This window comes from Hydra vulgaris, chromosome 01 (genome assembly GCF_038396675.1).
Source record: "Hydra vulgaris chromosome 01, alternate assembly HydraT2T_AEP".
Taxonomy (NCBI): domain Eukaryota; kingdom Metazoa; phylum Cnidaria; class Hydrozoa; order Anthoathecata; family Hydridae; genus Hydra; species Hydra vulgaris.
Genome location: NC_088920.1, coordinates 60,227,465 through 60,237,500, shown reverse-complemented (window position 1 = coordinate 60,237,500; position 10,036 = coordinate 60,227,465).

Sequence of the window (10,036 nt, the reverse complement as noted above, 5' to 3'; positions counted from 1 at the left end):
TTAAAAATTATGGCTTTTCTTGATATCACATTTAACCTCTAAAAAATTTGTATAGGCCTTATAAAAAACCTAATGAGTAATCACATATTAATATAAATTCGAATCATCCCCCTCAAATCTTAAAACCAATTCCCATTTCAATTAACAACAGACTTAATCAAAACTCCTCTAATGAAAATCTTTTTAACTCTTCCAAACGCGTGTATGAAGATGCTCTTAAAAAATGTGGAAATAAAAATTTTGAGCTAAAATTTGAAACAAAAATTGCAAAAAAGCGAAATAGAAATACAAATATAATTTGGTTCAACACTCCGTACAGCAATAATGTTTCAATAAACATCGGAAAAGCGTTTTTAAATTAGTTGACAAACATTCCCTCCCTCTAATAAATTGCACAAAAGTTTTAACAGAAACACTTTTAAAGTAAGCTATAGCTATACAAAAATATTGAAAGATTTACAAAAGGCCATAATTTTGCATTGATTAATAAAAATGAATATCTTAAAGAAAAAAATACTGAAAATTGTAACTGCAAGCAAAAACTTGACTGCCCTATGAATGGCAAATGCTAATCAAAAAATATTATCTGCAAATGCATTGTTACCTCGCAAAACAACCCTGATAAACATTATATTAGCTTAACCGAGGGCAAATGGAAAAATCGTTATGCCAATCACAAACAATCTTTTAAACATAAAAAATACTCAAAAGAGACTATGCTGTCTAAATATTTTTGGCAACTAAAAGTAAAAAAAATAATAATTTTTAATTAAACTGGTCTATCCTAAAAACTGCGCCTGCCTTTAACAACATTTCCAAAAAATGTATACTATATTTACAAGAAAAATTTGAAATTATTACTCATTTAGATCAAGAAAATTTACTGAATAAAAAATCAGAATTAATTTCTAAATGCAGACATAAAAATAAGTTTCTTTTAAAAAATTATAAAATCAAATGACCAGTCCAAATTTATCCTAATTCTAAAGAATTCTTTTCATGATTATATATATATATATATATATATATATATATATATATATATATATATATATATATATATATATATATATATATATATATATATATATATATATATATATATATATATATATTTATATATATATATGTATATATATATATATATATATATATATATATATATATGTATATATATATACCTATATATATATATATATACCGTTATATATATAAATATATATATATATATATATATATATATATATATACATATATTTATATATATATGTTTATATATATATATATATATATGTATATACATTTATTTATATAACGGCATAAATATATTTATATTTATATAGGTATATATATATATATATATATATACATATATATAAATATTTATATATATATATATATATATATATATATATATATATATATATATACATATATATATATATATATATATATATATATTATATATATATATATATATATATATATATATATATATATATATATATATATATATATATATATATACATATATATATATATATATATATATATATATATACAAATACCGTTCTTCTCCTAATCGTTTTTATACTTTTTTTTTTTAACAGAAGCATATTTCTTTTTAACATTTTGCCTTGTAGGTGTGCAAAAAAAAAAAAAAAACTTAGAATGAGGTGGGTTTCAAACCACCGTCATTTCGTTTATGAAGTTAACGCCTTGTCAAAATAAGCTAAATGTGCGTTACTTTACCTTCCAATTTAAATAGTATACTATGCAACAACAAAACAAAACAGGCACTGAGTTTGAATCAGGGTGTTTACGAGCTTAAATGATCAAATGGTTGGTTTTATTTTGTTTTGTAACGTTTTTTTATTACCAAATGACGCTGACCATAAATGGTAAACGAATTATCGTAAGAATATTATATTATATCAAAAAGTTATTAGAAAAAAGAGTTTTGCTGTTTTTTTTATTAAATTTCAATTTATTTATAAATGTATCATATAACAAGATATGACTTTTAAAGATATATGTAATTGTTCTTTAAGCTTTCCATATTGGTATTATATAATAAATTTGTTTACATAGTCTAAAAAAAGTAAAAATTAAAATTAGCAAGTGACGCTATACAAAAAAAATATTAAATATAACTGTAAAGTAATAGAATTTACTTGAAAGAATGTGGGAAAATTGCAGATGACCGATGGTCTTGTCATTAAGAAACCGCTCTGCGTTACTAATATTTTTAGAAATTTAATAATTGGCTAATTTTAATTAAAATAAGTTTATATTATTGAATTGATCTTTTTAGCAGAATAAAAATATAAATGCCAAAAAAAACAAACAAACAAAGAATGCAGACTATATATATATATATATATATATATATATATATATATATATATATATATATATATATATATATATATATATATATATATATATATATATATATATAGATTATGTGTTAGATATGTTTTAAAACTATTTTGTGTGGTTTACTTTGTGGTTACACAAAATAGTAAATCTATTTTGGTTAAGTGATCCGAAAAAAACTATAGGCTATAACAACAATATGGTTTCTAAAAAACTTCATTAATAAAAGAACGCGGTTTCAGGTTTAATAAAAAAAAAATCCGCAGTTAAACCTTGTTTTTTGGGTTTTCTTGTTAAATAATAAAATGAATGTAAGTTTGTCTTGTAATATTTATTTAAAAGTTTATTTAAGCAAAGTGTACTATTATTATCTTTCTATTTCGAAATAGATATTGCAATGACTTATTTTTATTGTAAAATAGTTGTAAGGAAAGTAAAGATTTTAACGAGTCATCAAATAACCGTGACCTGATTTTTGTGGAGAAACTAGCACAAATAAAAAAAGCGTTTGACATCTAAAAAGGTAGGCTTAGTATAGAACAAAGCATTCAAAACTTTTTAAGATTTTTAGTTCTTTTGCCCGTATTTGGGTACAACAAAAACTCTAGCTAAAAGCAATTTGAGTTTGGAGCTTCAGCTAGTAGTGGTTTCTCATCATTAAAAGTAAATCTAAAAAGCCTAAATACAAGCTTTCCAGCAAAATTTAAAGCCTTTTTTAATGGAAGGACTGAAAGATATTTTAGGCACGTAAATAACTTCCTTTTTTTGAAAAAAATCTAAATGGAGTAAACTCATCGCATTTGGACATTTAGGAAGAAGATATCTTCTTTGTTGAGTTGACAAACAATTATGTTGCTAGTTATCGTATTAATCAAAACGTCGTTTGTGTCTAGATCAGCAACAACTACTTTACGGTTTGGTATTTATTAAACAACTGTCCATGTTTATAAATTTTTGTACAATGGTGGATATGAGTTTCTGCTTAATTTTTCAGTCGAAGGGCAAGTGATAGTAGTTCTACGACGCAAAATGTGAATCCGCAAAGTAGTTGTGACTCTACCGGAGCATGTTACAACAGAATCGCATCTATTACAGATGAATAATGCTCTTTACAACCATAGGAGACATATCCTATGATTGTATCAAACTTGTCATTAGGATATGTCCTACCTAATCAAATAAGATTCAAAATACGACTAAGCTTTTTAAAGATATTTTCGTAACAATAAGTAACTAGTTTTCTTTGATGAGTTAGCCTCAGAATTAATAATTAAGGAATTAGAGGTAGCTTTGAATTCTTCTAAAATAAAGAAACAATAAGAGCACATGAAATTAATTGAAATGTAAGTATACACTGTTTCGGTATAATAAAACAGGTTTTCTAAAAATTTTCTAAAGTTTCTATTGATCAAGGAATATTTCCGAGTAATCATAATTTGGTAATGTTACTCCTATTTTTTAAAAGAGAGACAGATCAAATATTAGCAAATATAGTCCCATATTTTTCCTTTCAGTATTTTTAAAAAAATTTGAAAGAAACAATTTTATTAGAGCATACAAACATCTCAACAAAATAGCTGACTGTAAAACAAAGGATTTGGCTTTAAAAAAAGTTTCTTAACAAAGCACGGAAAAACCCAGGCTGCGCATAAAATCTCGAAATCTTTTAAAAATTTGCGGCACTTGTTAGGTATCTTCATTGACTTATTGAAAGCTTTTGACAAAGAAGATTATTATACTTTATACTATGAACTCTTTAGCTTTTTGAATAAAGTATTAAAACATATATCAAACTGGTTAAAATGTAATAAGCTAACTTTAAATACTAATAAAATAAATTGGACTCTATTCCTTTCGCATGCAAAAAAGTGACTATTGCAAACTAACTTGTTACTATAATATATAAAAAAATTGAAATAAAAAATGATTCTGCTGCAAAACTATTAGGCGTTAATCTCAATGAAATTATCTCTTGGATTCGACACGTACTGTATAAATATGGAGAAGTAATCTATTCTCAACCACTTTTAAAAATGCTTTCAAAGTTAAACTCAACAACAAAACCAGTATATAAAAAATGCACTTTTTGAATAAGTCTTTTTTTCACGCAAAAATTAGTCAATTTTACATTGCTTATCGTAGCCTCCTTCTATGGAATAATAATGTTCTGCGGAACTTCAACTACTAACTTCTCTTCACCATTTCGAGCTCGCTCTAAAAAAATGTATTTTTTCTTTTGATAATATGCTCGGATACTTCTAATATTAAAAAGATTGTTATTCAAATTGTTTTAATTGTAACAACATATATATGGAATTCATCCATTATATTTTAGGAACAAGTGACACAAAGTTTAAATACTTCTTCGACAACGAAAAAGTATTTCAACGAAATATTTTTGACATATTTTAAAAGATAATTATACGTTTAGTTTCAAATTGTTTTACTTTTTTAAATTTATCAAAACTTTAAATCAAAAAAATAATTTTATTAGATTGATATCAGTAAAAACCTTTATTCTTACCTTTAAACATAAAGTTAAACTCAGAATTATGGAACAATGTCAACAAATCAATTTCTCCAACGGCTATCAAGGGGTTCATTTTAAAGATTGGACTAAAGTATAACAAAATCTCCTTAAAGATAGGTGTAATTAAATCAACTATATCAGATTACTCTCTGATATTTATTTCAATAAGAAACTTAAATAAAATTAAAATAAATAAAAAAAAAAATCACAAGGCGGCATTTTTCTTCAGATAGTCAGGTTAACTTTAAAAGTGAGTTAGCCAATATTAACTGGTCAGATTTAGAATCCTTAAATGATACGAATTTAATGTATAATACGTTTATAAATATTTTTTCTTTCTCTATGATAACACTGCCCCAAAGTAGTAAAAACAATTAAATTTAAAGACACAAATTCAAGTTGGTTTAGTAAAGGTCTTAAAAAATCATCTAAAAAACGATTATTTATAAAGGACATTAAAAAAATTGCGATAAATCAAAATCGGAATACAAGAATTGTGCATGTCTCTTTGAGAAAATTAAAAAAACCGCTAAAGCTAGTTATTATAATAAACCACTTGAAAAATGTCAAACAGATTCTTGAAAAACATCTCAATTATTAAATGAAATTTTTGGAAACCAAAGATTAACAAACCGTGCTTTCCTAAAACTATAAAAACCAACCGTAAAACATATGATGATGAAAACTTAATTGCAAATAAGTTTAGCAACTTTTTTGTTAATATTGGATCTAAACTTGCATCCAAGGTTCCTAGCATAAAAAAGTATTTTGATAAATATTTAGATCGTAATAAAAATGAACTATATAACGAAAAACTTACCATGTTAGAATTTGACAATGCTTTTAAAAGCCAAAAAGAAAACAAAGCAAGCGGAATCAACGATTTAATAGCAATATTTTAATTAACTGCCAAAACGAGCTTAAATTTCCTTTATTAAAATATTTAAGCACTCCATAAAGAAAGGTTCTTTCCTGATAACCTGAAAACTGCGAAAGTAAAAACAATTTTTAAATCAGAAGATACAAGTGAAATTAGCAATTACAGACCAATATCAATACTTTCTAAATTCTTTAAGATACTTGAGAGAATCATGCTAAATAGAGGATGTACTTTTTTTTAAAGAAAATAATTTTATTAACTCTAAGCAATTCGGCTTTCAAAAATATACATACACTGAACACGCAATCCATCATCTAGTTGATGAAATAAAAACTCTTTTATAAACGGAGAAGTTACATTAGCTGTATTCATAGATCTCTCTTAGGCTTTTGATACAATCGACCAAAAAATATTTTTTTTAAAGCTTTACATGTATGGCATAAGGTATAGAACAAACAAATGGATAGAAAGCCACTTTGATAAAAGTGTGCAATCTATAAACTTTAGAAATAATAAACTCTCTAATCCTTTTATATTAAAGTGTGATGTTTTTCAGAATTTCAATATTTGGGCCTTTGTTTTTTTTAATCTATGCTAACGATCTCTATCAGGCATCAGAAAGAGTTTCAACAATAATATTTGCTGATGATAGCAACTTTTTTTTCTCCAGAAAAATTATAAACGAACTACACGTAGGAATGATTAGAGATGTGAGTCGTTTTTTTGGTTCTTGTTTTTTTGCAAAAAAAACCGGTTTTTTTTGCCAAAAAAACAAACTGCTTCGTTTTTTGGTTTTTTTGTTGTTTTTTTTAAATTACTCTTTTTCTTATTTTAAACACTAAAATAATTTTAAAAATTTGTTTTTAGGTGTTATTTATTAAAGGAGAGTTTTAATTCTTTTATTTAACATATGATTTTATTAGAATTGCCTAAAGTTCTTCAAGTAGCAGATCCCCCCCCCCCTCCTTTTTTTTTTTGTGTATTTTTTTAACTAACTTCTTTAACACCTTGAACTTTAACATTTAAATAAATATCACCTCAACAGTGTGTTTTTAGGAGATATTTATTACAAGACTTTTATAGTCAAACTTTTTTTATAGTCAATATTTAACATACAATTTATCTGTCTTGTTTTACTAGTTTTTCAAATGTTCATCAAATAACTTTAATAATTTTTCTTCAATAACTTACTTATATTAAGCTAAAATAAAAGTAAAAAAATTATTTAAAGAAACATTTTTTTTATAAAATACAAAGACATCATAAGTAAAGAGTCTTTTTATGTTTGTTTTTTATGTAGATATGTTTTTTGAATTTAAAACTATTTTTCCTTAACGTTAAAAACAAATTTTCCAAAAGAATGAATGAAAACTAATTATTGTAATTTGTAGAATGAATGAGAACTTTATAATTTATAAATGAAGTTTTTAATTTATAAATGAAGTAACACGCAATGCAGAATTTATATGTATTGTATAAGTTTTGCATAGTTTTAATTTTTTTTTTTTTTTTGCTATTTTATTTTATGCTTTTTGTTTTTTAGTTTTATTTCTGCAATCGCATATAAATTAAATTTGTCAACATTTAATTTCAGAAAGTTGAAATAGTATTTTCAATCATGTTATAAATAATATTGCATAAGTGTGTTGTAGTATTTTTATTTTTTAATTTTATACCTTTATGTTAATAGTTTTAAAACATAAGATTATTAATGATGATATATTGTTGTTTTGAAAATACTTAATGTACCCGTTTATCATAATTTTTAATAAAGTAAATTTTCAGTGATACAATTATTATTAGTAGTTTTTTAATAATATTACTCAATTATGAAATTATTTTATAGCCATTATAAGGTATTGTAAGCATTAATTAAACAGTTTTCTAATCAAAATAGTCACATCATTTAGTTGTTTGATTAGAACATACTAATGAGTAGTAATAATAAAGTAGTCTGTGGCCTCACTGGGGGTAGAAAGAAAACATCTGTGAGCATTTTATTTAAGCCAGCAAACCAGGTGAGCAAAGCAGAAAGAGTTCAATGTTCTTTTTGCAATGATGTTATGTCGAAAAGTGAAATACGAATGGCCTTGCATATTAAGAAATGTAGAAAATGACCAGTTGAAGTCAAACACAAAATTTTAAATGATGACACAGACATGTCCCAATCTTATTTCTTCAGCTTTCTGCTACAAGTGCTGCTTGCGAAAGAAGTTTTAGCAGTTATGCAAATATTCACAGTGCCAAAAGAAACAGATTAACAAATGAAAGAACAGCAGAATTAGTGTTTGTATCGCAAAATTTCAAACTTGAAGCAATGGATATCTGTGAGACAAAATAACCAATTCTGTCTAAAGAACTAATAAATATTTCTGATAAATCTCACTAATCAATAAATGTTTCGGATGAAGAGTCACCTGAACAAGAATTTGAGTCACTTGACCAAGAATGCTGTTTTAGATTAAAAAATCTTAAAATAGAAATGTTTCTTATCAATTTTTGAGTTCAAATTTTGAAAAGAACAAATAGTTTGTTAACCATTTTAGCAATAAAATAATCATTAGTTTAACAATTTTGTGAACTCTGTTTATGCTTTAATAAATTAATTTTAATATAATCTAATATAGAATCTAAAATACTCAAACAAAACTAAATAGAAACATTTTAGATAAGTTGAAAACATTTAAAAAAAGTTAAAAGTAAGTAAAAAAAAAACACTAAAAGGATCTGTAAAAACCAAAAAAACTCCAAAAAAAACAAAAAACCCCAAAAAAACAAAAAAAACACGTTTTTTTGGGTGAAAAAAACACGATAGCAAAAAACACGTTTTTTTGCATCTCTAGGACTCTTGGAATGATATAAGAATGAAAAAACTTTTTAAATGGTGTAGGGCAAATAAACTTTCTATTAACTAGTAAGTAAAACGAAGTTTTCTTTATTACATCCTTCTCATTTAAAAAAAAAAAGTCGAACCTTCTCTTTCAAAATTGTGTATTAAAAATAGAGAAATAAGTAGGGATAATGATCCTCATTTTTTAGGTGTTTTTATTGACGAAAATCTAAATTAGAAGAAACATATGGCCTATTGAGCTAGTAAAATATCTAAAATTATCAGTATAAAATACCGATCACGCTATTTATTGAAAAAGCCGTTACACAAATAAATCTACTATAGCTTTGTTGAAAGTTATTCAAATTACGGTTATACAGTGTAGGGTAGTACTTACAAAAACAAACTAGAACTTCTCTATCGTAAACAAAAGCATGCTCTACGAGTAATTAATTTTAAAAATAGAAAAGCACACACAAAGCTTCTTTTTAAACAGATGTCTTTACTAACATTGTTTTAACTAAGTATATATAATGTTCTAAGTCCTATGTATAATAGTAAAATGCAAAAAGTTCCTTCAATTTTCTATAGTCTTTAAAACGAAAGCCAGAGTAAAAATAACTGTTGCGTACAAATATTATCCTTTCAGAGCCTTCATGCAAAACTAAACTTGAGCAATTTAAAATTACTCATCGTGCACCTCATATATGGAATAAGTTTTTATTACTTAATCAAAAAATTATTTACCTTGAAAATTTTAATGGTATTAAAAAATCTATTAAAAAGAGTAATTTAAAGTAAATAACCTTACATACTGATTTTTTCTAAATTTGTTCACTGTTAGCCTTTCATATAAACTCTTATTTTTTAATATACATTATTATATATTTCAAACATTGCGTTAGCAATAAACGTCGTATTTTTAAGAAAAAGTAACAATATATGTTTGTATAAATGTTATCCTACATTTTTATACAATTATAATGTAACAAGTTAACGTAAAAATTTGTAAATATTTTTATTTTTCTATACATACATACATACATACATATATATATATATATATATATATATATATATATATATATATATATATATATATAATATATATATATATATACACTGTGTTTAAGATTATTTTCAATTGTTTTAAATGAATTTTTTGGTTAAAAAAAAGTAAAATGAGCTCGAAACGGGTTAAGACCACTGTAGAAATTCGTAAGCTAATAATTAAGCATTGGAATGAAGGAAAATTATTAAATTGTATTGCAAAAATTGTTGATTCTAAAAAATCCACAGTTTCTTCAATTATCAACGAGTTCAAAAAAACAGGAAAATTAGCTGATTTGCCCTGAAGTGGTTGTCCAAAAAAACTGAATAAGCGTGCTGAACGAAGCTTAGTTTCCACAATCAAGAA